Source organism: Onychomys torridus, chromosome 2 (genome assembly GCF_903995425.1).
Source record: "Onychomys torridus chromosome 2, mOncTor1.1, whole genome shotgun sequence".
NCBI lineage: Eukaryota > Metazoa > Chordata > Mammalia > Rodentia > Cricetidae > Onychomys > Onychomys torridus.
The window spans coordinates 26,536,974-26,553,536 of record NC_050444.1 but is presented as its reverse complement, the minus strand read 5'-3'; the positions used below and the strand labels follow the sequence as shown (position 1 = coordinate 26,553,536).

Here is a 16,563-nt window from a genome sequence, read left to right as displayed (position 1 = left end):
GAGTAGCCAGTGGCTGTAGACAGAGATGCCCTAGGGCAGATCTATGCAAATAGGAAAAGTGGGGTTCATGCTTCTGCACCCAAATGCTGATATGCAATCTCTCTATACTCATGGCCCTTCCTCAGTATGTTGGTGAACAACTAAGAACTTAACAAACAGAAGCAATTAAGGAATAAAAATAATAAACAATTGTAATAAGTCATTGCAGTCCAGTCCCAGCACATATCCTCTCTGTGTTATAGAAGCATACAAAATACCACCTCACCTTACTCCCTCTAGTGACCTTCAGCTTTGCACTGCCATTTTTAATTAAAAGTTGTAATTAATTCTTTCAATATTTCACATAATGTGTTTTTGGCTACATTCACCCCACTACCCCCAAGTCCCCCCAAGTCCATCCTCATCTCCTTATGGCCCAAACTTCATGTCTTTAAAAAAATTATCCACAGAGTTCAATTTGTGCTGTCTGCACACTCCTGCATGTGGAGCCATCCACTGGACTGTGGGTGATCTACCAGGGCACGCCATTAAAGAGAATGACTTTCCCTCCTCTAGAAGCTTTCACATGTCAGTAGCTTCTCAGTCAGGGATGGGAGCCTGTAAACCCTTTCCCTCTCAATGCGAGAAGGTTGGCTGGCTTCATCTTGTACAGGCAACAGCAACCACTGAGTTGCCTTTTGAGATCTTATGACTGGCCTGGATGGTGGTCTGTTAAGCAGAAGGCAGCCATCTTGGATGCTCCTATAAATGAACATATCTTTTCCTCTATTGTTGATGGGATGGCACACTTGGCTCTTTCATAAAAGGGTCCCACAATATGTAGTAGGTTTTTAGTCAAATATTTTTGCTATGACAGAATGCACATTTACCTGTGAAAAAGCAAACTTTACTCCCTGGTCAAAATCTATATTCACATTCATAATGGCTTTCTAGCAGGATAGGAGTGCCCAAACAAAATGAAACAGTTCAGACCCTCCTGAGGAAAACCACTAGAGTCTGGAAATGAACACAGACAGGAAATTTATGAGTAAACGACTATGGAGACTTATTTGGTACCATTATTTTACAGAGTACTGAAGAACATAACCATTCAGAACTCGCCTTAGAGTTTTGCTCTGAGCAATGCCCTCCTACTGAGCTGTGAGTCCAGTAAAGACCCACACAGTTTTCATCATGTTCCTGACTTTCTTGAGCTCTAAGTACCTTTATTTACCTCAAGAAATAATTTCCTAGTAGATGCTCTTCCCCAGTTTCCATGTCTTGTATACCCACTATTTTCTCATCCTGAAATTTTGTGATAGGCCTGAGGGTTGCCAAGCTATCTGGAAGGACAGCTGGGATTGTCATTCCCAGTTGTTGGGATTGTTACCTATGGACTTTTCTTCACGAATTATTAAGTATTCATTTAGCGTGTGTGTGTGTGTGTGTGCGTGCATATGATACATTGGTACATGTGTTCATGTGTGGCCTACAGTCCACATGAGGTACCCTCCTCTATTGCTTCCACCTTAGCTTTGAGGAGGAATCTCTCACTGAACCTGGAGCTCAGCAGTTCAGCTAGGCTCACTGGCAGGCAGCCCTAATTTGGCTTCTTACATGAGCACTTGAACTCAGACCCAGGTCCCTTTGCTTGCGCGGCAAGCCCTTTATCAACTGAGCCCTCTCCCTAGCCATATCTGTGGATATCCTTTTTTAACTAATAAAACTTCTCAGTCTTCTCCGGCCCAGCACTTCGCAGTGCTGAAGTAGGAAAGCATGGCTACAAGCCAGGCTCATCACAAGGAGGTGAAACCACAAACCACAGGCTGGCTGACCATAGCACAGCCACACCTGGCCTTCACTCACTAAACTAATAGCTGACTTGGCGCAGCATCAAGTCTGGTGGGAAGCTAACATTGGGGCTAAATCATATAAAATGTGCAGAAGGCAGAGCGGAAGAGAGCAGAGGGAGCCGACAAGCGAAATGTGATATCCTGGGACACTCTAGTGTTCTCACAGGACTTCATAAGGCTGGGATGCAAAACACAGCAGAAATGGAGACATTTCTGAAAACCAGATTTATTGTTTTCTACCACATGAATTTGCTCCAAAACCTTATTTGAACTGGTTTGGGCTTTTTCTCTGTGCAGCTAAATATAAATATTCATTCACTTTGCTGCAGAAATTACTGTGTTTTCCAGATATTAACAGTACGTGAATTGTATTACCTTTCTTTCTTTCTTTTTTTGAAGTGTGAGCTTCTAAAAGCTGGTTTTTGTTTGTTTCACTGTTTGTCATAGTATGTAGCCCTGGCTGGCCTGAAAATCGCTATGTGGGCCAGGCTGGCCTCAAACTCACAGAGATCCACCTGCCTCTGTCTGGGATTAAAGGCGTGAGCCACCAAGCCCAGCTCTTGTTTGTGTTTTTAAGACTGGGTCTTTATGGGGCCCAAACTGGCCTCAAACTCTCAATCTTCACTTCCTGGGTGCTGCGCATACGTTTGGCACAGGGGCGGTTGTTCTTTGCACGACTCCCAGACAGGCACGTTTTCCAGAGCTGATTCTTATTGTAGTTCTCCCAGTCAAGTGCGCCATTGACCTGACCTCAGCTTAGTAGTTTCTACCTGATTTTAGTACATAGACTCAGAGGATAAAGAGTGTAGCAGAGGGGGTGCTGTCAGTGGCCCTGGGAACGAAGCGGGAGACGCTGAAAAGCAGGCACATGGTCCGCTTTCAAATATGACACACACACTGAACACGGGCTTATCTTCTTGGCTGCATCTCTCCACTTTAATGAGCATATCCACATCTGTTTACAGTATGTAAAGGGTACAGGAAATATGACCAATGAAAAAAGATGACAAGTTGCATTTTTAGTGGTAAAAGTTAACATTCCAAATAAGATGTTCAGAGTTTTGTTTTTCGTTGTTGTTGTTTTAAGGTGATGCACAGAGAAAGTGAGATAAGAACCCACAGGCTCATGGCTGCAGGGGCCAGTAGAGGGAGTGGCAGGCCCAAGGGCTCCTCTTGGAACTGAAGAGCTGCATGGTGGCAGTTCCCCAGTTCTGTAAGTTCCCAATCATCAGAGCACGGTTCAGTTTCGACAGACTCTTACAGCAGAGATTCTGTCTCCAGAAAGATGCCAAACACTAGTATCTCCAACTCATAAGGAAACACTTGATGTCAACAACACCGTTCTTTCTTGGCATTTCAGATTAACAGCCCTGAAATGGGGCTGGAAGACAGTAAGTGCTACCTATTCCTGAATACCTGGGGACAAGGAGGACTGTTACCTTAAGTGACTGGTATTCACTATAGAGAGAGAACATGATTTCCAGATATTAACAATATAATTAGCCATGAGGTCTACAATCCTAAATTGTACTTATTTCCTCAAAGTACAGCATGAACCACAGAAAATTTAAAGTTTACTTAATTTAAATTTAGATTTATTTAATGGTAATTCTTACAAAGAGAGTACAAACTTCTGAGGTGCAAACTATGCCTCGGTGTTCGGGCAACCCAACAGGCGTGCATTATATAATCATACTGAATACAATAATCTCTTCACCAGAACCATCTACCACACTCTATCAGCATGAAAAATGTAAAGCAAAACTAGACAGGCAGCTTCCCATCCTTCAGTCAGCTTTCCGGCTTTGGCACTAGAGACATTTTGGACCATAAAATTCTTCACCATGGGGTAAAGGAGATGGCTCAGTGGGTTAAAAAAAAAAAAAAAGTTTGCTGTACAAGTCTAAGGACTTGAGCTCCATCACAATGGAGGGAGAGAACCAACTCCTGAAAGTTGTCCTCTACCCTCCACAAGCATGTTGTGGATGTGATCACACACACACACACACACACACACACACACACACACACACACACACACCACTGTTGTAGAAGTTTTTACCATGTGTTACTTTTATGTTGCATGTGTTAAACTCTGTGAAGCTGTGTTACTGTGCCTGTCTGAATACCTGAAGGTCTAATAAAGAGCTGAACAGCCGATAGCAAGGCAGGAGAAAGGACAGGCGGGGCTGGCAGACAGAGAGAATAAATAGAAGGAAAATAAATAAATGGGAGGAGAGAAGAAAGAGCAAGAGAACAAAGGAAGGAGGATGCTAGGCGCCATCCACTCTGCCACCCAGCAAGAGTGAGAGTAAGATATACAGAGTAAGAAAAAGAAAAAGGCCAAAGGCAAAAGGTAGGTAGAATAATTGAAGGTAAGAAATGCTGGCAAAATACAAGTCAAGCTAAGGCCGGGCATTTGTAATTAAGAATAAGCCTCTGTGTGTGATTTATTTGGGAGCTGGGTGGTGGGTCCTCCAAAAGAGCAAAAAACAACCAACAACACCACACCCCACCCCACCCACCCCCCACACACACACACAATCACTTAATAAGAAGAAAAAATTTAAAGAAGTCATTAAAAAAATTCTTCACCACAGAGAGCTGTCTTGTGTATTGTACAATACAGAAAGCGTACAACTTGTAAATGGTGATTCTCTGAACACAGATGTTGGAGTATTATGAAAAGAAAAGGTGAGAAATTCTCTTTATTCTCCATGTAACTGTGGAGATGTAAAAGGATTATTCCAGTCCAAGGCTGCCAGTTTTCAGGATATGTGGAGCTGTGAAAATGCATACAAAAGGTTCTAAATGCCAAATGCCCCATGGCTGTGAACAGTTTGAAAGAAACATGCTCATGCCAGCACTGGGCTGTTTATTATGAATTGTATCTAAGAGAACAATTTTGAAAATGCTATTGAATATTTATTAAAAGGAAAGATCTATAATAATTCAGGTTTTGACATGCTACTATTAGCTAATAACTCATGGCTGGAAAGGTTATGAACTGTGGAGGGAGAAACCATTAAATTTAAGAGTAAAGTAATTTAAGAGTAAGGTTAATACATTGTGCGTCACTGTTTTTTTTTTTAATGACTTCAATGTTTAGCAGCTCTGTTCCTACCATCTCAGAACACAGCCCAAAATGCTGTTATTCATATTCAACTGTTTTTAACAAGATTCTATAAGCATTTTAGTTCCAATTATACTTTGTAAATACTAAGTCTTGTACTTTGTTGGTTGGTGTGTGTGTGTGTGTGTGTGTGTGTGCCATTGTTGTTTTGTTTTGTAACAAGGTCTCACTATATGGCTCTGGCTGTCCTGGAACTCACTATGTAGAGCAGGATGGCCTTGAACTTGCATGGATCCTCCATCATCTGTTTCTAGAGTGCTAGGATTACAGGGGTGTGCCAGCTCACCCAGGCAACATTAAACATGATACAAAGCTAATGTTTAAACTCAAGATGTACATTTTGGCCAACATGACCAATATAGTAAAGTCAAAGAATATTAACACTATACACATATGTACAGTTATTTATTAGAATTCATGATACTACTTTGCTTAAATACACCTGTATTCATCACTTAGCAAAACAAAGAAGTATGCTTTTAACCTTGATGCCAAGGACTTAGTCACTATAGGAGACACCATTCTGTTTTTCAACTAATTCTGTATTTCTTGTTACTTTCTTAGACATAAAAGAAAAAGCTATTGTAGACAGTTTATGTGTTAATTCCTAACACTCAAATAGGCTTAAAAATATTTGCATTCCCTCCCGTGAGCCTCTTGGTAAGCACATATAGATTTAAGACTCTGAAATTGGAAGCATGGATTTCTCAAATCCACTAAGAGACAGACCATTCACATTATGAAAAAACACTGCACTCAAACTCAACTGTGCACATAATTATAGTATTCAAATTAGATCACTAATTTAGACATGTTCTATCATGTCAAGTATAACGAATATAAAAATGTATGACTGAAATCCAACAAGAATAAGAAAAAAAGGGGGGAAATGTAGCTACTCTTTTTTTTAGGAAATGAAAATTCATAGCATATGATATAATACACTCATAGAAATATTAGTAAGAAATCCAGCTTAACTGTTCATGTCGGTAATGAGTAAAAATACAGTAGTGTCAGGGCACCTGACAGAAATCTACTCTATGCTCTGGATTACAATATTTGCATTTGGATAAAATTGGAACACATGAGGCATGAAATGGACAAATTAATCTTCATTTGAATTACCTAACATATTATTATAAAATGCAATAAAAGCATATTTAAAATACCATAATACTTTCTATTGTTATTTAAATTTTCATGTGCCTATATTGTAATTTCTTACTGCAATAGATTAAGGCTAGTACACTACTTTGTAGAAAAGTAATTACCAGAACTAAGACAGTTGCCTAACGTTTTATCAACATTTTAGAATTTGAGAATGTCTCATTATTTAAAAAAAAAAAAAAATTGGCACACCAACAAAACAGCGATCCAATGACTGTCATAGAAACATCAGTCCTTTTCGATTCAACTTTTCCTACTGAAGCTAAAATGTAAAATTGGCACTGTGAAGCTTGAAATTGAGATTTTGGGATAGCATTGGCAACAGCCTTTTCTACTTGCCAGAAATTGCTTTCATCTGGAAATCGCCACTTAGATGACTCCTCTGGTACATTTTGTGTGTGTGAAATAAGAAATGCAACATCATAAGTTTACCCAATGGTTGTGAGAGTACATGTCCATTTTATGACTCCAACATTACTGTGCACATGCAGCTATATATAATTTAATAACAAAATTAAGGAAATTCACATTTTAGACTATTCAGAATCAAAATACAGGTTGTGAAACTGGCATCTTTAGATTTTATACTGCATTGTCTTGTAGCACGGAAAAAGAGACAAAGCCAGTGTAAGCCTTCAGTCTTCCACAGGTAACACACTAACTGCTCCAGTATGGCAAAACAAGTTACGTTGGTTCATATGACCAGAGTACTCAAGGAAACCAATGATTTAAACTTAACTTGGCTGGGTTTTGTCCGATATACTTCTACACACAGAATGAACGTTTTTCACACACAGTAGGCACTGTAATTATTAAGAAATAAATTTCCAGTATAGCACAAAGAGCAAACTTAACTACAGTAATCTCAGTTTAAATTAGTAGGTCTCTGTGCTTTATAGACATATGCTTTTTAAAAGTCAGCACCAATAATAGATAAATAAAAAAATGTCTGTTTTCTAGAAGTAAACCCATACCCTCCCCAGGTTAATTGGACATATTTGCATAAGTAACCTTAGGTCCATTGAACAGAGCATTTAGCCAACAACAGTCCCTACCATTGATGCTTTAAGCAGACTAACTTGAAAACAGATCCTAAGTATTCCATCCCTCCCCTAAATCGTCCTTCAGTAACAAATGGCAAAGAAATGGGGCAGAATCATTAGAACTTGGAATTTGAAGTCAGAACACCTCACTTTGGGTCTAACAAGCTTTATCATTTAGCAGCTGGGTCTCCCCCTCAGTCCTTTGGACTCTCTCAAGTTTTCAGTTTCTATAACGTAGTGTAGTGGTTTGATTGTAAAAAATGCTCCTTCTGTAGGCTCACACATTTGAATACCTGGTGCCCAGCTGGGGGCGCTATTTAGAAGGTGTGGAACCTTGCTGGGGGAAGCATGTCACTAGGGGAGGGCCTTGAGGGTTTTATAGCTTAGCTCCATTTCCTGTCCTCCTTGGGCTTCGCAGATGGATGCAATATGAGCAGCCACCTCCTGCCACCATGGCATCTCTACCAAAACAGACTGCATCACTTCCTAAAGTGCAAGGAAAAAAATCTTACATTGTTGTTTGGCCACAACATTAAGAAAAGTTACTGCAGCTAGGCAGTGGTGGTGCAGGTCTTTCGTCCCAGCACTCAGGAGGCAGAGGCTGGCAGATCTCTGTGAGTTTGAGGCCAGCCTGGTGTACAGAGAGAGTTCCAGGACAGCCAGGGCTACACAGAAAAACCCTGTCTCAAACAAAGAAAGAAAAAAAATTAACTGTAACAGGGAGAGGGTAAAAATAAAACGACAAAGCATTTGAGGACTGGTATGTATGATAGCGATGATATAAAATAACTATTTTCATGGTTAATAAATACTCCACATTGTCTACAACATAATGAGGTCAATTTTCATAAAACAAGTGAAAATCATGCACTTTTATATACAGAATACTTAGGATGATCCAATGGGCCTGGCACATTATTAAACTATGAAAGGACTGGTACAAAGGTGTCCACTTCCTAAGGACACCATGCCATGATCAAAGCTGGGTTGTTTATCACTCCCCTTCCGGAGCCCTCCTTCATGGATACACAAGGAGATGTGCTTGCCTTGGAGAACCAAGCACGTTCTACACCAGGAAGCTTTTCTCCCCTCTTTCCACCCTGCACTGTGTTCCTCTGTCCACAGAGGAGGAAATTAGTGGAGAAGCATGATGAAAAGGAAGAAAACGTGAAACGTGCACTCCATAGGCAGATGGAGACCCAGGGTCCGGCTCTCAGTGAGTTTACACCTTTCCTGGACGACATCCCCACCTACCTACCAGCCAGAGTCTTAACATTGATGGAGAGGAACCGAAAGCCACCAGAGAAGCATCCCCATCTCCAGTGCAGACACCAGTAAAGGAAGGGCACACTGCCCTCTGTGGCATCTTCCTGTTTCTCTTCTGTGTCCCCAGGCTCCCATCCAACCAAATGCCTCACTGGCTCTGCTTTTGGTTTCTGTCCCTCTTCGGTCAGAAATTTCTCTCACTCACACTTCCCATCCCGTTTCCTTTCTGTGTACCATCTTGGCCTCTTCTTTATTTTGTATCCCATACATTCTCTCAGGCAGAGAGCAACTTCAACAACCATTTCAAATACTCAATTATCTATAACATAATGAGGCCTATTTTTATAAAAACAAAACAAAAACAAACAACTGAAAGTCATATTACATGCAGAATACCTCAGATAACTAGATGTCTAGTCCTCAGATAATGGACTAGATACATTATTAAAATGAAAATGGATCATAAACCTTCATTTGCAGCTGGGTGGTTCCCTTGAATTTCAAACCCACAGTCTGCGTAGTATGTCGAGGCTCCGATGTCCTGCTGCCTGACACTGCATAAATCCACAGCTCAGCATCTTCCCCCGTGGAATGCACCAGCCTCTGCATCCACCGCCAGCACCAATGGTCCTTCTTTCTATCTCTTCAATGACCTGAGCTAAGCCATCTGGGGATCCACTTTAAAGTCACTGTCCCCTCCTTGCTTCTCTGCCCCCCCACACACAGTGTCTATATCCTTACCAGTCTGAATTCAGACTTTAAATCTGGCTTCCTTCTTCTGTCCCCTAGCTCATCTGTTGTGTTGATACAATACACCAGGTTGAGTATTCTAAAAGAACAGCCTAGGTCAGGCCTGGTAGTACTAGTTGGTCATCCCAGGTACTTGTGAGGTTGGGGCAGGAGGATTACGGGCTGCATTGTGAATTCAGGTCAGTTGGAGCAACTTAGTGAGCCCTGTCTCAAAATAAAAAAAGAGTGCTGGGGATATTGCTCAGTGATAGAGTGATTGCCTAGTGTGTAGGAAGCCCTGAATTCAATCCTTGGTGTCCAAAAAACAAGAACTTGACATGCTCAAATTCACCTGCAGGACCAAGTATGGCCAAGGCCCTTTACTAATTGGCTGGAACCTCTACTCTGCAATTCCATACCCACATCTGCCACATCAGTTGTTCTCAACACACTGACTGAGATGCTGTTCTACTATCGGCTCAGTGACATCATCAGACTTCCTCCAACCCCCAAACCCTACTCCTTCAGACTCAGACCAAGTACTTCTTCCTGAATGAAAGCCATATGCTTACTCTTTTTTTAAAGACCCCTATTTTTCATTTATTTTTATTAAGTTAGTTCTTTGACAATTTTATGGAGCAGGATATCCCTGTGCCTGACTTCTTCTCATCTCCTGAAATATATATCTGATAAATGTCCAAATGAGTATGCATCACTCTTACTAAAGTTGATGCAAATGCAGTCAAGCTGCTGGTGACTGGTTAAGCATGAATTGGAGGCTCACAGCTGTTTTCAGATGTGACACATAAAATAATAATGCCACTCTGGGTACAGTTCCCAAGTGCTGAATGCAGAGGTTTGGGGAACTGTGCATTGCCACGTTACCAACTGTCCCTCTTTTAAACAGTAAGAAGTCACTTCAGAGCCAGGCGAGGAACCACATGCTTTTAATGCCAACACTTGGGAGGCAGAGGCAGGCGGATCTCCGAGTTCAAGATCAGCCTGGTCTAGAGAGTGAGTTCCAGGACAGCCAGGGCTACACAGGGAACCCCTGTCTCCAAAAACCAAACAAACAAAACAAAAAACAAACCAAAAGAAGTCACTGTGTTTTGGTCACTGTGCTTTGTGGCTTTATTGCCTCTGACTTACAACATGGGTTGCTTCAGGATCACTTTCCCACGTTCTATACTATTGGGGTGATGAAGGAAGGGTCCACAGAGGAGGTAAAGGGCTGGAGTGGGTGAAGCAGCCTTACCAATAATGGATGGAGTCACACCTTTTGGTACTCTAAGTAAGTCAAGTGAAGCTCCTCACTTGCAGATAAGGGCTGGCATGCTATGTTGGGTTGGGCCACCTGGAGACCCATGAAACTAGAGAGGGTGGAGTAAAGCTGCCAGCACCTTTCAAGTCCTCTCTGTAAAGTTCACAGGGGCTCTCGCACTCTTTACCCTAATAAAGACCACTCATAGTTCAAATTTCCTGTCCCCTGGCAAGTCTATATTTAGAAAACAGTTTTAAAGTAAGTTTTTAACCACTCACTGGTTTGAAAATCATTCAGTCTTATAAGTCTATCATAGGGATAGAGATGCCATCAATACTATGCCTGGTCCAGAGATACTAACTTTTAAATTCAAACTGAAAAGATGCTGGTTCCAATGTGAAATCGAGGAGGGGAAATGGGGCTGAGGATGCAGTGCACTGGCAGAGTGTTTGCCTAGCATGTGCAGGGTCTGCCTCCCAGGCAGGCAGTCAGTCAGTCTGTTATGTGTCCCGTTCTCCCCACCCCCCCAACCTCTGCAGAGCCATTTCTCAGGGAAGGGTTCTAGACTCTACCAGGGTGGACTCAGAGTTTCTGCTGTCCATCTGGTTGGAGTCAGGAAGGCTACATCACAGACATAGGAGACTAGATGCAGTGCTCTTATTCTGAGAGGACACACTTGAACCCTACTTGGTAGACATGTGGGTACATTCCCTTTAAAAACATAGTTGGGATGCTGTTGTTGTAACTCAGGCATTGTTAGATTTAAATAAACTTAAAAAAAAAAATCACTTGAGAAAAATCTTAGGCCTTACCACTTCTCCTTTCTCTAAGGACAATGATGTAAACATCTGACCCCAAACACAGATGAAGCAAGTTTGCCTTGTCACCGGAAGCTTTCCTGCTTCTTACGAAGTAACACGTGGCTTTCACTCTTTTCGCAAAGTGAAATGTGGTTTTTGAGATCAGCATAAACTAAGCTTAAGCTGTACCTCGACAAACGTACACAGATAGACTTCTTATTCAGCCAATCGCAGCTGTGGGCAAGAAGGTTCTGCAAAGCATAAGAACCTTTCTGCCATATGACTCATTGCAATGGCTCAAAACCCAGAGGCAGGAGGATATTCTGAAAGGAATACCAAAAGGTTCTGAGCTCCACTTTTTCTTACAAAACTCACCCATGTAATCTTGGACCCATGACCTTTCTAGGCCCGTTTCTGCTTCTGCGAATGACTAAACTACAGAAACTACCCAGAAGGTTAGTGGAAGGGTTGAGGGAAATACTGTACGCAGCGCTGCCATCACAGCCAACACTGAGAAGTTTTCCCAGCAGGCCCTTCACTCCAGCTCTCGCCAGAAAGGATGGACAGGAGGGACTAGAAAGTGGTCAGACAAATCGTGCTCAAGGCTGTCTTCTTTCAAACCCACCCCTTGGCCCTGAACTATGCAAAGACCTGGCCTTGAGGTACAATCTCTGCCACCTTGCAGATAAAGAGCTTGCCTTATAACCAGAACTGTGCCTCACGCCCAAGACTCCAGGATACGGGGCATGAGGTAAGATCAGTATCAACTCCCAGCTCCTCAGCACAAAGTGAAAAGCCAAAGGAGCAATGGGGTTACAGCAGAGTCTCAAGTCACTTAGATCCATATTAAAATTGTTTTGCGCATTTTGCACACGGGCCTTCTCCCATCCAGGTACTAACCAGGTCCAAACTTGTTTAACTTCAGAAACCAATTGGGCGAATGAAGGGTGGTATGGCTGCGTGCTGTACATGGGCCTTCTGACAGCAAAAGAAAACTGGATGTCAGGGGGGAAATTTGTAGATTTAAAAGTGGCAACAGAAAATCCACTAAAATCACACAGACAGGAAATAAAGCAACCATATGCAAATTATCTTCAAAGACTTAGCTCAAGTTATAGACATATTCCTGGGAGATACTTGACCAGAAAACCCAGAACAGGGAACAGTTGAGAGACAGCTAGTGACTGAAGCAAAGGGTGTGTGGGTCCTCTGAAAAGGAGGGCTGAAACAGTGGCAGAAGGTATCAGAGAGACGCCTCAGTTGGCGGCAAGAGTCCTTTCTGGCACACTGCAGCTGTGGTACTGTGTCTTCAGGCTCACAGACGCTGCCTACTGGAACTCACTCTTGGGAAGCTTGACTTGAGACCAAGGGGGTATGGGGAGGAGGGAGGAAACCGTGTTAAACAACTGGCCTGAAGTACCTTTCAGTGGTAGATATATTAGTTAGGAGGTTTCATTAAACATTAAACCACCTGGGGTAGTCTGCTGCCTAGGAGCTTTCTATAGCAATTAGATTTTAGTATCTAGAAGATAAAGATCAAAGGCCAGAACACGATGATGCAGATGAAGAGCTGGTAAACATAAGAAAGCCACAGAAGTGCCATGGCCACTCAATCACTATAGACCTAGAACTCAGGGAAGAAGCTCAACTGCCCATGGTTATTTCAAACCAAGATGGCACATAGAGGGTCCCCACAACTTCCCATGGCTTTGAACCTAAGACAGAAGGAAGTGTGCCCACAGCTGAGATGGAGAAATGATTCCTATTTCAGAACACTGAGTCCAATCTAAGTACAAGGCCCACTCTCTGCCAGAGTGGAGTTCTCCCTTGGACACTGGCCTACGCTCAGAGACAATGCGGACTGATTATTGCTGCTTGTGGAAACTCACTTGATTCTGTGTGGACCACAGTAACTACACAGGCAGGCAGGAGGCAGAACAGATTGCATCAACCACCAGTATGAAGCATCAAGTTACAGCAAGTTTTCTTTTTGACAGGGGAGAAAGAAATCACAGAATCGAGTTCCAAGAGAAGACAAAAACACCCTGTCACCTCTCTCACACTACACAAAAGGGGGCTTGCACCCACTGAGGATGATAACAGCAGCATCCGCTCGTGGAGAACTGGGCTAGAAGTACTGTTAGCAAACTTTAAACATGAACTTCCTACAGACAAAGAGGATAATAACCCATCTACTATGCTTGTAAGTTGAGGCAGCAGGGTCAAAGGACACCATTTCTGACAGGCATGTTTAAAATGCTCGCTCTAATTTATATTATTTGATCTCAGCCTCAGTTTCCTCCTCCCTCACACCAAGACAAAGCCAACTCCCTCATAGGCCTTCAGGGAGGTGCCGCTGGAGACAGCAAGTCCGACATTAGCAATGTGGCCAGTATGTTCATAGCCTCTCTCCTATTACACTTGTGAACCGTTCCATAGACCTCCAGCAACAGCTGTTTAATGTCTACAGCTTATCCCAAGACAATTTCCTCTCACAGCAAAGAGCATGTTTTTCCCAAAGTCAGCCTAATATAATTGACACCGGCTCAATTCCTTCACATGTGGGATTCCTCTTAATCCTCACACAACCCAATGAGGGAGGTACTACTGTTATACCCATCAGTTTTACAGATAGAGATACTGAGGCACAGAATTGTAGTAACTTGCCCCGATTCAACGCCAGCAACAGAGCCAGCAGCCTGGCCTCTTGACACAACAGGCCAGCCTGTTTGGTGCCCACACTTGGCCAAAATTTCTTCTAGAGGTCAGGACTCAGTGCTCTTATAAACTCAGCATTGACTGGCTTTTTAACTTAGAAAACAGGACCCCCCCCCTTTTTTTTTCCTCTTAGAATTCTTAAAATAAAAACTGTGTTTAAATCAGGTGCCAGTAACTAGTTAGTTCATTTTGTTTTTTTCACTGAAACACCTTAATATATACACACCTCCTTCTAAAGGTCATCTAAATAAAAAACTCACATCCCTAAGTTTTTATTTCAAATCCAAATTCATGTATGTATTTTTCTCTGTACACATTTCTTTCTGTCTGTGGATACCATATCACAGGGCAGCTGCAACGTGAGCTATTTGGTCCATGTAAAGCCTTCTATGGTCAATGCTCTAAATATCTTTCTTTATAATATTCACTGCCTATCAGCCACACAGCAGGGCTGTATGGTATTTCAAAGAATTCCTTTTACAAATTTAATCAACTCAAGTATTAACATCAATGGCATTAATCCATTGCTCTGCTTTAAAAGAATCTCTAGGGGGCAGCTGAGAAAGAAAGGGCAAAGATTTCTACCCTTCAAAGTAGGCCACTGCAGCTACCTATAAATCATGCTCTTTGTTTATTAAAATAATTAAGCCCATCAGTGCACTTAACTTTCAGACTCAACAATTGTCTGGCATGAACAATCTCTACTTTTCCTAAGACAAAGGGGGATGTGTTCTAAAGGGGGTCCTGTGCATGCTCTCTGTACAATGTATGGTATTTTAAAGAATGATTTATGTATCTAATTCCTTGAACTGCCTTGAAAAATACACTGAGGTCTTCCTCTCGTGCTTGCTACTAGGAGAAGACACTCCAATTTAAAGACTGCCCTGTTTCTGACTACAAACCGTTATATCATGTCAACATTTTCATTAAATACGGTTCAAGCTGGACTTGAAACAAATGGAGTTGGAGGCACAGCTGCAGCCCCTGCAGATGCAAAGTTACCCAGCCAGGAGGCTTACATAAGAGATGCAGGACAACTCAGTCATCATCTGAATCCTTTTTCTTTGATACTTGCCCACATTCTTAAAGCATATGAATTAAAGAGCACAGATCGTTTTTCTCATTTTCTCTGCCTTAGAGCACAAAACACTCAGTTGACATAGAAGCTGTTTTTCCCTAAAGGACTAGGCTCCAATTATGGGAGGTTGCCAACTTCTGCCTAGGGGAAGAGTGAAGTGGGATACACAGAAAGCCTGCAGGCCTGAGCAGCAAAGTCTCATCTCTGTGCCAATCCTCAGGGGGATGTCAGCAGAGCCTCCTAGGATGGAGGTGGCGGATGCCCCTGACCCCACGCCGAGTAGAATCAAGGCGCTCAAAATGTGCAATTAGCGGCGGGCCAAATGCCCTCGGAGCACCTGTCTCTCCTAGCACATTTCCAACTGGCGCATTCAGCAGAGGCAGGAGCCAGCCCTGGACTCCAGCCTTCAGTCCTCGAGTGCCATGCCCCCCTCCTTTGCAGCCCAGTACTCCCTCCTCCAGCTGCAGCCCGGCTAACAGGAGGTGCCACCTCGGCCTGGCACGACAGGAATAAAACGAACCTGTCCTTCCCACGCTGCCTGCAACTTCAGAAACTACAGTCAACTTACTGGCTCGCAGGAGGCAGGGGTCTTCTGGGGCTTCGGCGCGCTAAGAAGCGCTGCAACTCCGCCACGCGCAGCCGGGCTGGTCCTCGGTGGCCGGTGGCAGCGGGCGCAGGATCCGCCTGGTCCTTGCCGCCTCGGCTCTACCGCACTCGCGGCGGCGCACTCTCCCGGGCGCACCGGGCGGCCGCGGCGATCCGGACTGCGCCGGGGACCGGAGCAAGCGCCGCAGTGGCCGCCAGCCCTTGAGAGCTGCGCTCCGAGCTCCAGGTGCGTGTCTCCCGCTGCGAGGGAATGCGACGCCACGGAGTCCCCGCACGAGAGGCGCCGACGCGCTGCAGAGCCGCCAGTCCGCCCCGGAGGAGCAGTCACAGCGCCCGCGCCGGGCAGGAACCGCAGTCCGCACTGGCCGCCGCGCCGCGGAGAATGACAGCGCCGAGGAGCGGCGCGCGGGACCCAGTGCGCATGTTCGCGACTGCTGCGGCACGTCACGGGGGCGGGGCTAACGGGCGGGGTAGGGCGGGGCGAGCAGGGTGGGGCGGGGTCCCGGACGCGAAGCCAACCTAGCGGCCCGCTGCATGGCCAGGTGCTGGAGACTCGCTACTGGGGCTGGTAACCTAAAGCTCTGTGACTGAGTTTGTCTCCTGAGTCCATTGTCCCTCAAAAGGCAGTGTATCGAAACTGTCCTAAGGTCCCGGGACAGCCCACAAAGGCCAACTTTAACTCAGGTGATTGCTTAACCCCCAAGGGCTTCAATGTAGGGACATCTTCTTTCACTTTGACCGCATGTACGGTGAGAACTTGAGGAGCTTGTATGAGACCTTTGCCCGGGCCGCACCCCCAAAATAAGCACAGGAGACTCGAGAGGTTGGGCCCAGGTATGCAGGTTGTAAATAACCTTACCTAAAGCTCCTCAAGCATCTAGTGCTACGGAATCTGCTGGTTCTTTGCTAATACAGAGCTGCCCCCATGCA

At 44.0% G+C, this 16,563-nt stretch overlaps 1 protein-coding gene across 1 annotated transcript in view; it reads right to left on the bottom strand.

The window, feature by feature from the left end:
• Nucleotides 1-16,008, bottom strand: part of Pag1 (phosphoprotein membrane anchor with glycosphingolipid microdomains 1) — a 138,944-nt gene extending 122,936 nt beyond the window's left edge. The window contains exon 1 of the mRNA XM_036178448.1: nt 15,596-16,008. The gene's annotated coding sequence lies outside the window, so the exon portion shown is untranslated. The remainder of the gene's footprint in view (nt 1-15,595) is intronic.
• Between the last annotated feature and the right edge of the window lie 555 nt (nt 16,009-16,563).